The following is a 15380-nucleotide window of genomic DNA, read 5'->3' as shown; positions in this document are numbered from 1 at the left end:
TGTCATCTTATGTGCCAAAGACAAACTCTGTGCAAAATAATTTACCTTCTCTAGGTAAATGATAAAATCTCCGTAAGTATCAGAATTAACTTCCATGAAGAGTTGAATGATGCCGATAGTATTAGTAATACTATTTAAAGCTAAGATTAGTTTTGATGCTTTTGGATGCGATTTAGTGTTTTGGTTTTTGTTACAGTAAATTCTCATAACAATTTTATGGTTTATTAATATTTCCCTTTTGTAAAAGGAAATGTGAGCTACAGAGGGTTAGTTAAAGCTCTCAGAGTTTCACATATTGTCAATGTGTGCCCAAAATATTAACCTAGGCTTTCTTATTCACACTTGAATAATTTCTTTTTCTTTCTTTTTTATTATACTTTAAGTTCTAGGGTACATGTGCATAACGTGCAGGTTTGTTACATATGTATACTTGTGCCATGTTGGTGTGCTGCACCCATCAACTCATCAACACCCATTAATTCGTCATTTATATCAGGTATAACTCCCAATACAATCCCTCCCCCCTCCCCCCTCCCCCATGATAGGCCCCAGTGTGTGATGTTCCCCTTCCCGAGTCCAAGTGATCTCATTGTTCAGTTCCCACCTATGAGTGAGAACATGCGCTGTTTGGTTTTCTGTTCTTGTGAGAGTTTGCTAAGAATGATGGTTTCCAGCTGCATCCATGTCCCTACAAAGGATGCAAACTCATCCTTTTTTATGGCTGCATAGTATTCCATGGTGTATATGTGCCACATTTTCTTAATCCAGTCTGTCACAGATGGACATTTGGGTTGATTCCAAGTCTTTGCTATTGTGAATAGTGCCGCAATAAACATACATGTGCATGTGTCTTTATAGCAGCATGATTTATAATCCTTTGGGTATATACCCAGTAGTGGGATGGCTGGGTCATATGGTACATCTAGTTCTAGATCCTTGAGGAATTGCCATACTCCTCTCCAAAATGGTTGAGCTAGTTTACAATCCCATCAACAGTGTAATAGTGTTCCTATTTCTCCACATCCTCTCCAGCACCTGTTGTTTCCTGACTTTTTAATGATTGCCATTCTCACTGGTGTGAGATGGTATCTCACTGTGGTTTTGATTTGCATTTCTCTGATGGCCAGTGATGATGAGCATTTTTTTTATGTGTCTGTTGGCTGTATGAATGTCTTCTTTTGAGAAATGTCTGTTCATATCCTTTGCCCACTTTTTGATGGGGTTGTTAGTTTTTTTCTTGTAAATTTGTTTGGGTTCTTTGTAGGTTCTGGATATCAGCCCTTTGTCAGATGAGTAGATTGCAAAAATTTTCTCCCATTCTGTAGGTTGTCTGTTCACTCTGATGGTAGTTTCTTTTGCTATGCAGAAGCTCTTTAGTTTAATGAGATCTCATTTGTCAATTTTGGCTTTTGTTGCTGTTGCTTTTGGTGTTTTAGACATGAGGTCCTTGCCCATGCCTATGTCCTGAATGGTACTACCTAGGTTTTCTTCTAGGGTTTTTATGGTTTCAGGTCTAACATTTAAGTATCTATTCCATCTTGAATTAATTTTCGTATAAGGTGTAAGGAAAGGATCCAGTTTCATCTTTCTACTTATGGCTAGCCAATTTTCCCAGCACCATTTATTAAATAGGGAATCCTTTCCCCATTTCTTGTTTCTCTCAGGTTTGTCAAAGATCAGATGGCTGTAGATGTGTGCTATTATTTCTGAGGACTCTGTTCTGTTCCATTGGTGTATATCTCTGTTTTGGTACCAGTACCATGCTGTTTTGGTTACTGTAGCCTTGTAGTATAGTTTGAAGTCAGGTAGCGTGATGCCTCCAGCTTTGTCCTTTTGACTTAGGATTGTCTTGGCAATGCGGGCTCTCTTTTGGTTCCATATGAACTTTAAAGCACTTTTTTTTCCAATTCTGTGAAGAAACTCATTGGTAGCTTGATGGGGATGGCATTGAATCTATAAATAACCTTGGGCAGTATGGCCATTTTCACGATATTGATTCTTCCTATCCATGAGCATGGAATATTCTTCCATTTGTTTGTGTCCTCTTTGATTTCACTGAGCAGTGGTTTGTAGTTGTCCTTGAAGAGTTCCTTTACATCCCTTGTAAGTTGTATTCCTAGGTATCTTATTCTCTTTGAAGCAATTGTGAATGGAAGTTCATTCATGATTTGGCTCTCCATTTGACTGTTACTGGTGTATAAGAATGCTTGTGATTTTTGAACATTAATTTTGTATCCTGAGACTTTGCTGAAGTTGCTTATCAGCTGAAGGAGATTTTGGGCTGAGACAATGTGGTTTTCTAAATATACAATCATGTCATCTGCAAACAGGGACAATCTGACTTCTTCTTTTCCTAACTGAATACCCTTGATTTCTTTTTCTTGCCTGATTGCCCTAGCCAGAACTTCCAACACTATGGTGAATAGGAGCAGTGAGAGAGGGCATCCCTCTCTTGTGCCAATTTTCAAAGGGAATTTTTCCAGTTTTTGCCCATTCAGTATGATATTGGCTGTGGGTTTGTCATAAATAGCTCTCATTATTTTGAGGTACGTTCCATCAATACCGAATTAATTGAGCGTTTTTAGCATGAAGGGCTGTTGAATTTTGTCAAAAGCCTTTTCTGCATCTATTGAGATAATCATGTGGTTCTTGTCTTTGGTTCTGTTTATATGCTGGATTATGTTTATTGATTTGCGAATGTTGAACCAGCCTTGCATCCCAGGGATGAAGCCCACTTGATCATGGTGGATAAGCTTTTGGATGTGCTGCTGAATCCGGTTTGCCAGTATTTTATTGAAGATTTTTGCATCGATGTTCATCAGGGATATTGGTCTAAAATTCTCTTTTTTTGTTGTGTCTCTGCCAGGCTTTGGTATCAGGATGATGTTGGCCTCATAAAATGAGTTAGGGAGGATTCCCTATTTTTCTATTGATTGCAATAGTTTCAGAAGGAATGGTACCAGCTCCTCCTTGGACCTCTGGTGGAATTCAGCTGTGAATCCATCTGATCCTGGACTTTTTTTGGTTGGTAGGCTATTAATTATTGCCTCAATTTCAGAGCCTGCTATTGGTCTATTTAGGGATTCAACTTCTTCCTGGTTTAGTCTTGGAAGAGTGTAAGTGTCCAGGAAATTATCCGTTTCTTCTAGATTGTCTAGTTTATTTGCATAGAGGTGTTTATAGTATTCTCTGATGGTAGTTTGTATTTCTGTGGGGTCGGTGGTGATATCCCCTTTATCATTTTTTATTGTGTCTATTTGATTCTTCTCTCTTTTCTTTTTTATTAGTCTTGCCAGCGGTCTGTCAATTTTGGTGATCTTTTCAAAAAACTAACTCCTGGATTCATTGATTTTTTGTGTCTCTATCGCCTTCAGTTCTGCTCTGATCTTAGTTATTTCTTGCCTTCTCCTAGCTTTTCAATGTGTTTGCTCTTCCCTCTCTAGTTATTTTAATTGTGATGTTAGAGTGTCAATTATAAGTCTCCAGATTTCTCTTGTGGGCATTTAATGCTATAAATTTCCCTCTACACACTGCTTTAAATGTGTCCCAGAGATTCTGGTATGTTGTATCTTTGTTCTCATTGGTTTCAAAGAACATCTTTATTTCTGCCTTCATTTCGTTATGTACCCAGTAGTCATTCAGGAGCATTTTGTTCAGTTTCCATGTAGTTGAGTGGTTTTGATTGAGTTTCTTAGTCCTGAGTTCTAGTTTGATTGCACTGTGGTCTGAGAGACAGTTTGTTATAATTTCTGTTCTTTTACATTTGCTGAGGAGTGCTTTACTTCCAATTATGTGGTCAGTTTTGGAATAAGTGGGTTGTGGTGCTGAGAAGAATGTATATTCTGTTGATTTGGGGTGGAGAGTTCTATAGATGTCTATTAGGTCCGCTTGGTGCAGAGATGAGTTCAATTCCTGGATATCCTTGTTAACTTTCTGTCTTGTTGATCTGCCTAATGTTGACAGTGGAGTGTTGAAGTCTCCCACTATTATTGTATGGGAGTCTAAGTCTCTTTGTAAGTCTCTAAGGACTTGCTTTATGAATCTGGGTGCTCCTGTATTGGGTGCATATATATTTAGGAGAGTTAGCTCTTCCTGTTGAATTGATCCCTTTACCATTATGTAATGGCCTTCTTTGTCTCTTTTGATCTTTGATGGTTTAAAGTCTATTTTATCAGAGACTAGGATTGTAACCCATGCTTTTTTTTTGTTTTCCAGTTGCTTGGTAGATCTTCCTCCATCCCTTTATTTTGAGCCTATGTATGTCTCTGCATGTGAGATGGGTCTCCTGAATACAGCAGACTGATGGGTCTTGACTCTTTATCCAGTTTGCCAGTCTGTGTCTTTTAATCGGAGCATTTAGTCCATTTACATTTAAGGTTAATATTCTTATGTGTGAACTTGATCCTGCCATTATGATATTAACTGGTTATTTTCCTCGTTAGTTGATGCAGTTTCTTCCTAGCCTCGATGGTCTTTACATTTGGGCATGTTTTTGCAATGGCTGGTACCGGTTGTTCCTTTCCATGTTTAGTGCTTCCTTCAGGGTCCCTTGTAAGGCAGGCCTGGTGGTGACAAAATCTCTAAGCATTTGCTTATCTGTAAAGGATTTTATTTCTCCTTCACTTATGAAACTTAGTTTGGCTGGATATGAAATTCTGGGTTGAAAATTCTTTTCTTTAAGAACGTTGAATATTGGCCCCCACTCTCTTCTGGCTTGTGGAGTTTCTGCTGAGAGATCTGCTGTTAGTCTGATGGGCTTCCCTTTGTGGGTAACCCGACCTTTCTCTCTTGCTGCACTTAAGATTTTTTCCTTCATTTCAACTTTGGTGAATCTGGCAATTATGTGTCTTGGAGTTGCTCTTCTCAAAGAATATCTTTGTGGCATTCTCTGTATTTCCTGAATTTGAATGTTGGCCTGCCCTACTAGGTTGGGGAAGTTCTCCTGGATGATATCCTGAAGAGTGTTTTCCAACTTGGTTCCATGTTTCCCCTCACTTTCAGGCACCCCAATCAGAAGTAGATTTGGTCTTTTTACATAATCCCATACTTCTTGCAGGCTTTGTTCATTTCTTTTTCTTCTTTTTTTCTTTTGGTTTCACTTCTCACTTCGTTTCATTCATTTGATCCTCAATCACTGATACTCTTTCTTCCAGTTGATCGAGTCGGTTACTGAAGCTTGTGCATTTGTCACATATTTCTCGTGTCATGGTTTTCATCTCTGTCATTTCGTTTATGACCTTCTCTGCTTTAATTAGTCTAGCTGTCAATTCTTCCACTTTTTTTTCAAGATTTTTAGTTTCTTTGCGCTGGGTACGTAATTCCTCCTTTAGCTCTGAGAAGTTTGATGGAGTGAAGCCTTCTTCTCTCATCTCGTCAAAGTCATTCTCTGACCAGCTTCAATCCGTTGCTGGCGATGAGCTGCGCTCCTTTGCAGGGGGAGATGTCCTCTTATTTTTTGAATTTCCAGCTTTTCTGCCCTGCTCTTTCCCCATCTTTGTGGTTTTATCTGCCTCTGGTCTTTGATGATGGTGACGTACTGATGGGGTTTTGGTATAGGTGTCCTTCCTGTTTGATATTTTTCCTTCTAACAGTCAGGACCCTCAGCTGTATGTCTGTTGGAGATTGCTCGAGGTCCACTCCAGACCCTGTTTGCCTGGGTATCAGCAGCAGAGGTTGCAGAAGATAGAATATTGCTGAACAGCGAGTGTACCTCTCTGATTCTTACTTTGGAAGCTTCCTCTCAGGGGTGTACTCCACCCTGTGAGGTGTGGGGTGTCAGACTGCCCCTAGTGGGGGATGTCTGTCAGTTAGGCTACTCAGGGGTCAGGGACCCACTTGAGCAGGCAGTCTGTGCCTTCTCAGATCTCAACCTCCATGTTGGGAGATCCACTGCTCTCTTCAAACTGTCAGACAGAGTCGTTTGCGTCTTCAAAGGTTCCTGCTGCTTTTTTTGTTGTTGTTGTTTAGCTGTGCCCTGTCCCCAGAGGTGGAGTCTACAGAGACAGGCAGGTTTCCTTGAGCTGCTGTGAGCTCCACCCAGTTCGAGCTTCCCAGTGGCTTTGTTTACCTACTTAAGCCTCAGCAATGGCGGGCGCCCCCCCCCACCCAGCCTCGCTGCTGCCTTGCCGTTAGATCGCAGACTGCTGTGCTAGCAATGAGGGAGGCTCCCTGGCCATGGGACCCTCCCGGCCAGGTGTGGAATACAATCTCCTGGTGTGCTCGTTTGCTCAAAGCGCAGTATTGGGGTGGGAGTCACCCGATTTTCCAGGTGTTGTGTGTCTCAGTTCCCCTGGCTAGGAAAAGGGACTCCCTTCCCCCTTGTGCTTCCCAGGTGAGGTGATGCCTCGCCCTGCTTCAGCTCTCGCTGGTCGGGCTGCAGCAGCTGACCAGCACCGATTGTCCGGCACTCCCTAGTGAGATGACCCCAGTACCTCAGTTGAAAATGCATAAATCACCAGTCTTCTGTGTCGCTCGCGCTGGAAGTTGGAGACTGGAGTTGTTCCTATTCGGCCATCTTGCTCCGCCCCCCACACTTGAATAATTTCTAAGCTAGTTTCCTGAACTCGGTTCTTAAGTATCTATTTCACACTAACCAAACTTTGAACATAAAGTAATGCCTCTACTTACAGTGTTAAGTCTCTTGTTTTATTTTTACATTATTAGTTCATTTCATACAGATGTTTATGTTTTTCCTTTAAATATATATATATATTCCATATCATTCAGAATGTTCTGGGATCTCTGCTTATTGATTTTCTAATTAGTTTTTATATTAACTTCCTTTTAAAATAATTTGTTTAATGTGTTATTTAACTTTTCTATTATACATTAATTTTGTTTATTGTGTGTGTTAAGCTGTTATGTATCTATGCCTACAGAGTGTTTTGGAATTTGCTTTTGCAAAACAGGTTTCAGGACCAAAGCAATTTAATTTTAAATTCCATATTTGGGCTTCTTATATCACCAAATGGCATAAATCTAGAATGCTCTATGCTCTTATAATTAAGTTTGTGTTTTAAATTTCTCTTTTGTGACTTTTATTTTCGTAATCATGTCTTGGATGGATGACAAATAACATTTCTGCTTTGTCTAGTTTAGGAAGATATTTTTCTAGGTCTGATTTCACAGAAAGTACAATTTTTTCATGCTTCTAGCTTTTGACAAGGGAATTAGTTCTCAACATTTCTCAGTAGATTTTTAGAAATATTTTAGTGAATATTATCATGTAAGCCCTAGACTTCAGAATAGTAACTTTGAAATCATAAGAAATTCTCACTTATAGTGTAATCTAGTACACACGCACAAAAATCCCACGTTTTCAACATCAAAACTTACCTTTACAATAGAAGATTCACTCTGATAAATGCTACCAAGTATAATTTACAAAAGATTGACAAAAATGGCACTCATTCGAATAAAAAATAAATATGTTTTAATGATTTTACTGGCCTTATTAATAAAAGACCTAGTAAAATGCTAAGACAGTTTCAAATGACAATTTGAAAAACAAACTATGAATAACAAATTGTATAAGGAACTATTAGAGTACAATCTCTGAGTAATATACAGAACTGATTAATGATCTACACAGAGACAGTAACTTTTATGGTTGTTATATCTACTGTACGTCTGCTATTTTCATCTATCCTAGATAAAAATCAACAAGTTAACTTCTAATTGCATAAACACCATTAGAAAATAGCCCATGTAATAAAAAGTAAACAAAACTTCTGCCCAATATTAATTAAATTCAAAAATACCCCAAAATAATTTAATTTAATACACTGAAACTAATTTAAGCAATTGATTTTTTTCCCTTTTTTCCACTGTGAAAGACTATTTTAAAAACATTTTACACAGAATTTCTGTGTATTTTTGATATGCCTAGGAGGGGTTTATTTTACATTAGCTTCCTGTGTCATATCGCTAGGTGCCCTAGCCATCTATTTCCCACATTTCAGGCTAATTGCTTCAGACTTCATAGCTCAGTTGGAACACAGAGTGGGAGGATCATCAAACAGATGGATTCTGATCCTCCCACAAAGAGAATTATTGCCCCTGAAAATATATTTTATGCTCTATTTAAAATTCAATGTCTCTTTCTCTTCTACTGCTTTAAATTCAGATAAGTCTAGTCATATTATTTATATAATCAAACTATGAAAAATTGTGGGGTCAGTAAAGAAGATTTGATAAATGGAAAAAGTAAATGGAATCATATTCTTTCCTTTTTAAATAAGTTTTATAATTTAAAAAATTGTATTTGGAAGATAGATCTGGTTTCTCATTAAATAAAAGATTGCAAAGAAATATAAACAAATGTTTAGTGAAATGCTTTGAAGTATATATATCATATTTTATATATTATCTCATATTTTAATGAGTATAGTTTCATTATTCCGGTTAAATTTTTTTTTATAGATCTTGGCTAAATCTAAAAATCCAACTTTGCCATTTCAGCACTAGCCTTATTTGAATTTGCCTAACAACAGTAGTTGCTCATGATGATATTATGTAACAACCACTAAAAAACTCTATCAAGTTTCTACAAAAGCACACAATAAAGAAAGTTGTAAAAATGAGCAACATGGTGACTTGGTATTAAGAAAAAAGTCACATATATTCTCATCTCTGCTTGTCACATAAGGAAATGAGTTGCTCTAGGAATCAAAGTATTTAATGTGTGGTTTTTTATTTTTATAAAACATTGTCAATTCTTTAGTATAAACATCTGTTTTCTGACACCCAAGGCAAAAGTAGTGTGCTTTCTGGAAAAAAAAAAAAAAAAAAAAAGTCTTTATTAAAATGCAAAATTGCTAGACGTTTACAGCAAAGTAGAGGAACAAGTATTTGTTCATTCACTTCTCCATTTTCAAATAGGCATCCAATCGTATTATATAAAACAAAAATTCCCTTTTTATTCTGTTATTTAGAATACTGCGGTGATAGTTAACATACCATGGCTTTTGTTGTTGTTTCCGTAGCCTTTTTGCACTGTTAGTTTGTGAGTAAGGCTTAACAATAATCACCCAAAATCATGAAAGTTCATCAAAACATATAAAGATGCTTGCTGGAAGCATTTGGATACATACATAAGTCGACCTTTTAAATTGCTATTTTATTAACTTTAAAGTTGCTTTAAAAAAGATCAATGCTTCTTCCCTCACAAAGGAAGAAGCAAAAATCTATTCTAATTTTTGAATATTTTGATAAAATTTGTTGTCCCAAGCGTGAAAAAATAATTTCCAAAGAAGTTCTTTATACAATTGCTTCTTAAGCTGTCAAATATTTATGAAGTTACTTCAACTCTTTTTTGAAAATGTGTCTTTTGTTGACATACTGTGTCATTTTGCTGTGACATATTTGTCTTTCTTTTGGTATATATGAAGTAATTTATTATGTATAATGGGAGTCCACTTTGTAAACAAAATAAATTATAAAATAGTTATAATAGCATCAATTTTTAATATTTTCCAAATTGCCTTTTTATGTCTATAAAAAGGAAAACAGTAAATGTGAATGACCTGAAATAATAAAAAATAAAGTTATATCTCAAGTTATATATATTTTATGTACATGTTAAGTGTATTAAAATGCATTACTGTGGTCTTGGCTTTCACCAGAACACGGGGGGGCCATTGTTTTTTCATAATCTACGTTACTGTTTATTTTTAACTAAAATATTATGAAAAGTGAAATTGTATAAATATAAAAAAATTACTCATGTCTTGACTGCTTTTCAATTCTAGAGATTATTAGTTTTTTGTAAGAATAAAAAAATCTAAATTACGTTTGATTTAGTCATGTAACTGGCTGAGGAAAGTAATATACTAATTGATCATTAGCAGTAAACACTATCTTGTTTATCAGTTCCTAGATTTACAGATTCATAAAATGGTGTTTATACTTAGCAGTGTAACATATACTTTTCCTTTAATGGTTAGAAAGCATTTATCTGCTACAAATTATTTTTTATTACAAATATTCCAAAATAATATGCCCATAAGAAACTCTGCCTGTACTCATCTCCTCATCTGTTTTTGGAAGAAAACTTTAATCTACAGAGAAAATGGCAACACAAAACAAAACCCAAAAAGTTATAGTCTCAGAGCAGAAGAGAAATCCACCTCAGCTAGGAAAAGTGAAGGAGTATGTGCTTGGAACAATTATACATGTGGTGGAGGAACAGTAACGTTGGTGAAAGCCATACACTTAATAAACAGGTTTACAGTACCTAGGAACACTGAGACCCTATTGGACCATCAAAGAAAGACCCAATCACTAACACAAAACTAATAAACTTGTAAGCTTTTAATACAAATAACCTTGGAACATAGCTAGGAAGTCTTCAGGAGACAGATTCTCTTTGCAGAATCTCTGGAATGTAATACCCCAACATAAATAGGGAGATATAAACCATATATTACTAGACATATCATACATTATACTGTGATTTTTGTTTGTTTTTTGTTTGTTTTATTTTTTTGTTTGTTTCTTTTGTTTTTTCTTAGATGGAGTCTCGCTCTGTCACCCAGGCTGGAGTGCAGTGGTGCTATCTCGGCTCACTGTAAGATCCGCTTCCCGGGTTCACGCCATTCTCCTGCCTCAGCCTCCCGAGTGGCTGGGACTACAGGCGCCCGCCACCACGCCCGGCTAAATTTTTGCATTTTTAGTAGAGACGGGGTTTCACCGTGTTAGCCAGGATGGTTTCGATCTCCTGACCTGGTGATCCGCCTCCTCGACCTCCCAAAGTGCTGGGATTACAGGCGTGAGCCACCGCTCCTGGCCTATACTGTGATATGTTTTTATAGTGTATGTATAGGGAAATGTCAGACAAGAAGGGAAGAAAAGAATGATTTGGAATGTAAGGTTCTCCCCCTACATGTGCAGTAATTTTGTATTATTTGAAGAAGTCCTCAGACCATTTTATAATACATATTATAAATCCTAAGATACACAAAAAACATTTTTTTAAAAATAAGCTTAAATAATAACCTAATAAAGGAGATAAATAGAATAGTTAAAATTGATCAATCACAGAGAAAGCCAAAAAAATAGGAAAAGAACAACAAAGAATAAAGGGAACAAATAGTAAACAGCAGAATGGTATGGGTTTTTTTTTTAAGTAAATAAATGGGCATAAAAGTAAAGTAAATTCTCGTAATCCATACCCAAATATATACGGTTGTATTAGTCCATTCTTGCATTGCTATTAAGATATGCTGGACACTAGGTACTTTATAAAGAAAAGTGGTTTAATTAGCTCACAGTTCTGCAGGTTGGCTTCTGCTTGAGTTCTTGTGCGGGGGCGGGGGGTGCTCAGGACGCTTTCAATTACGGTGGAAGTCAAAGGCGCAGCAAGCACCTCACATGGCCGGAGCAGGATAAAGAGAGATACACACTTTTAAACAACCAGATCTCATGAGAATTCTATCATGAGAACAGCACTAGGGGAATGGTGTTAAACCATGAGAAATCACCCCCCTGATTCAATCACCCCCCTCCAGGCCCTACCTCCAGCATTGAGGATTACATTTCAACAGGAGATTTGGATAGGGACAGATATCCAAACTGTATCACCTGGTATCAAGAAATCCTTTTAAAATATCAACACATAGATAAGTTAAAAGAAGGGAGAAAAGACCAGGTGCGGTGACTCATGCCTGTAATCCCAGCACCTTGAGAGACCGAGTTGGGCAGATCACCTGAGATCAGGAGTTCAGGACCAGATTGACCAACATGGAGAAACCCGTCTCTACTAAAAATACAAAAATTTAGCAGAGACTTGGAATCAACCTGAATGTCCATCAGTGACAGACTGGATTAAGAAAATGTGGCACATATACACCATGGAATACTATGCAGCCATAAAAAAGGATGAGTTTGCATCCTTTGTAGGGACATGGATGCAGCAGGAAACCATCATTCTCAGCAAACTATCGCAAGAAGAGAAAACCAAACACTGCATGTTCTCACTCATAGGTGAGAACTGAACAATGAGATCACTTGAACTCTGGAAGGGGAACATTACACACCGGGGCCTATTATGGTAGGGGGGAGGGGGGAGGGATGGCATTGGGAGTTATATCTGATGTAAATAACGAGTTGATGGGTGTTGATGAGTTGATGGGTGCAGCACACCAACATGGCACAAGTATACATATGTAACAAACCTGCACGTTGTGCACATGTAACCTAGAACTCAAAGTAAAAAAAAAAAAAAAAAAAAAAAAAAAAAAGGATAGTAAAAATAAATATGAATCTTCAAAATAAATAAATAAATAAACCTATCAAATGAAAAAAAAATCAGCCAGGTGTGGTGACGCATGCCTATAATCCCAGCTACTTGGGAGGCTGAGACAGGAGAGTTGCTTGATTCCGGGAGGCAGAGGCTGTAGTGTGCAGAGATCACACCATTGCACTCCAGCCTGGGCAACAAGAGTGAAAGTCCATCTCAAAGCAAAAAAAAAAAAAAGAAGGTAGAAGAAAAATATCATTTAATCACACACACACACTCATATATATTTATGTATAATATGTACATGATATATACATATTATATACATATAATATATATATAATTTCCAGCATAAGCAAAATAGTGAGACCCTACCTCTATAAACAAATTTAGAAATTAGCCCAGCATACTGGTATGTGCCTATAGCTCTAGCTACTGGGAAGCTAAGGCAGGAGAATTGCTTAAGCCCAGAATTTTAAAGCTGCAGTGAACTATGATTATGCCTCTGCACTACAGCCTTGATGACAGAGCAAGACCTTGTCTCTAGATAGATAAATAAATTGAATCAACCTAAAATAGAAAGCACCAAGTCAAGATGGTTTCACTAGTGAATTAAAGTAGAAGTAACAGTAATTTTCAATAATCTCTACCAAAAAGTAGAACCAGAGTGATCACTTCCTAATTCATTCTATGAGGTCAGGATTCCCCTAATACCAAAACGAAATAATGTCATCTCAAAAAACCAAAACTGCCAGTTGAATATCTCTCATGAATACAGACACAAAGCACATTTAACAATATTTAAAGAGAATTATATACCATTGCCACATGGTATTTATTACTTCTAAGGAAATCTCATTCTACATTTGAAAATTAATCCTTATAATCTACTGTATCAACAAGCTCAACAAGAAAAATGGTAATATAAAATGAAGCAAATAAAACTGTTATCAATATCAAACAGCCATAAATGTAACAAACTCTCAGCAAACTATTACAGGAAATTTCCTCAATTTGATAAAGTATACCTACAAAAAGCCTACAGTTAATATTATACTTAATAGTGAGACACAATGATTTTCTCCTAAGATCAAAAACAATTCTAAGAAAATAGTTTTCAAATGCTATTTTTTTTTTTTCTTTATTTTTTTTGAGACGGAGTCTCGGTCCGTCGCCGGGGCTGGAGTGCAGTGGCCGGATCTCAGCTCACTGCAAGCTCCGCCTCCCAGGTTCCCGCCATTCTCCTGCCTCAGCCTCCGGAGTAGCTGGGACTACAGGCGCCGCCACCTCGCCGGGCTAGATTTTTGTATTTTTTAGTAGGGACGGGGTTTCACCGTGTTAGCCAGGATGGTCTCTATCTCCTGACCTCGTGATCCGCCCGTCTCGGCCTCCCAAAGTGCTGGGATTACAGGCTTGAGCCACCGCGCCCGACTCAAATGCTATTAACATACACACATACATACACATACATACAGGTACCTATGTGAGGAGATGGATGTGTTAATTCCCTTGACTGTAATAATCATTTTGTTATATATTTGTATATCAAAATAGTGTTTCACAACACACATACACACAGAGATATAGGTACATGTGTATGTGTGGTATTAAACATGGTATGTACATATTATATATATAATATACATATTACATATATGTATATAATGGAAAAAAATGAAAACAAACAAAAAAGAACAAGGCTGGGATGTCCTATCTTATCACAACTATTCAACTTCCTATTGAAAATTTCACCTGCTAAAATTAGACAAGAAAAAAAGAACAAAAATGTGTACATATTAAAAAGCCAGAAACAAAACTCATTGTTTATCTTATTTTTGGATAATACAATTGTTTATGTAGAAATCCTCAAATAATTACCTGAAATTTCTCTAAACTGAGAATGAGTTTCACAAGAGAGAATGATATAAGGTAAATATAGAAAAATAGTTTTCTTATATACCTACATTAATAATGTGGTTTTGCATCTAAGAAGAATTACATTTACATAGCGACACCACCACCACAATGAAATCTTTAGGTTTAAATTTAACAAAATGTGTATAGAACCTCCATGTGGAAAACTGTAAAATTCTGATTAAAGAAACAAAAGATCTAATTAAATTATATGCATTTTATTGCACTGGAAGAATAAATTTTAAGATGTAAATTTTTTCCAATTGACACTATAAATTCAAGGTCATGTCAGTCAAAAATCTCAGCCACTAGTTGTAGATATTCACAAACAGATTTAATGTTAATATAAAATGAAAAAAAAAAAAAAAAAAAAAAACCTTGAGCAGCTGGAATAAGTCTACAAAAAAAAAAAAGAGAGAGAGAGAGAGAGAGAGAGAGAATAACAGAGTTAGAGAATTGGAGGATTCGTACTACCTAAATAGTAGAATTACTATAAACCTAAAGTAATTAAAGTACTGTATTGGCAAAGAATAAACTCATAGATGAAGGGAACACAATAGAAAGCACAGGAATAGATGCACACAAATATAGTAAACTAATTTTTGATCATGGTGAGATGGCAATTCAATTTAAAAGAAATATTCTTTTTAATAAAATTTACTGAAATATTTGAAAGCCCATATGTAAAAAATGTGAACCTCTAAACAGCCTCATATTTTATACAAATGTTTACTTAAAATGCTCACAGATAACTTCTAAATTTTAACACTGTAACAAATCCAGAATAATACAAAGGAGAAAATCTGTATGACCTTGTGTTTGGTGATGAGCGTTTAGATTCAACATCAAAAGTACAGCCAATGAAAGAAATAATTGATAAGTTGGACTTCATTTAAACTAAATTTGTTTTGTGAAAGACACTAGTGGAATAAAGCCAAGCCACAAAATGACAGAAATTAAGGGCAGAACATATATCTGAGAAGGAATTATATCCAAATTATATGCACAAAGCCCTTCAGACTCAAAAGTAAGAAATTAACTCAATTAAAATTAAAATTTTAACCAATAATATAAGCAGATAACTCACTGAAAAAGATCAGCAAGGGAAATATAAGCATCTAAAAAGATAATCAACATCTGTCTTTGTCAACAAAGGCTGCTATAACAAAATACTATCGACTGGGTGGCCTAAAAAACAGAAATTTATTTCTCACACTTCTGGAGGCTG

This window comes from Rhinopithecus roxellana, chromosome 1, assembly GCF_007565055.1.
Source record: "Rhinopithecus roxellana isolate Shanxi Qingling chromosome 1, ASM756505v1, whole genome shotgun sequence".
Taxonomy (NCBI): Eukaryota; Metazoa; Chordata; class Mammalia; order Primates; family Cercopithecidae; genus Rhinopithecus; species Rhinopithecus roxellana.
This window is presented reverse-complemented; position numbering follows the sequence as displayed.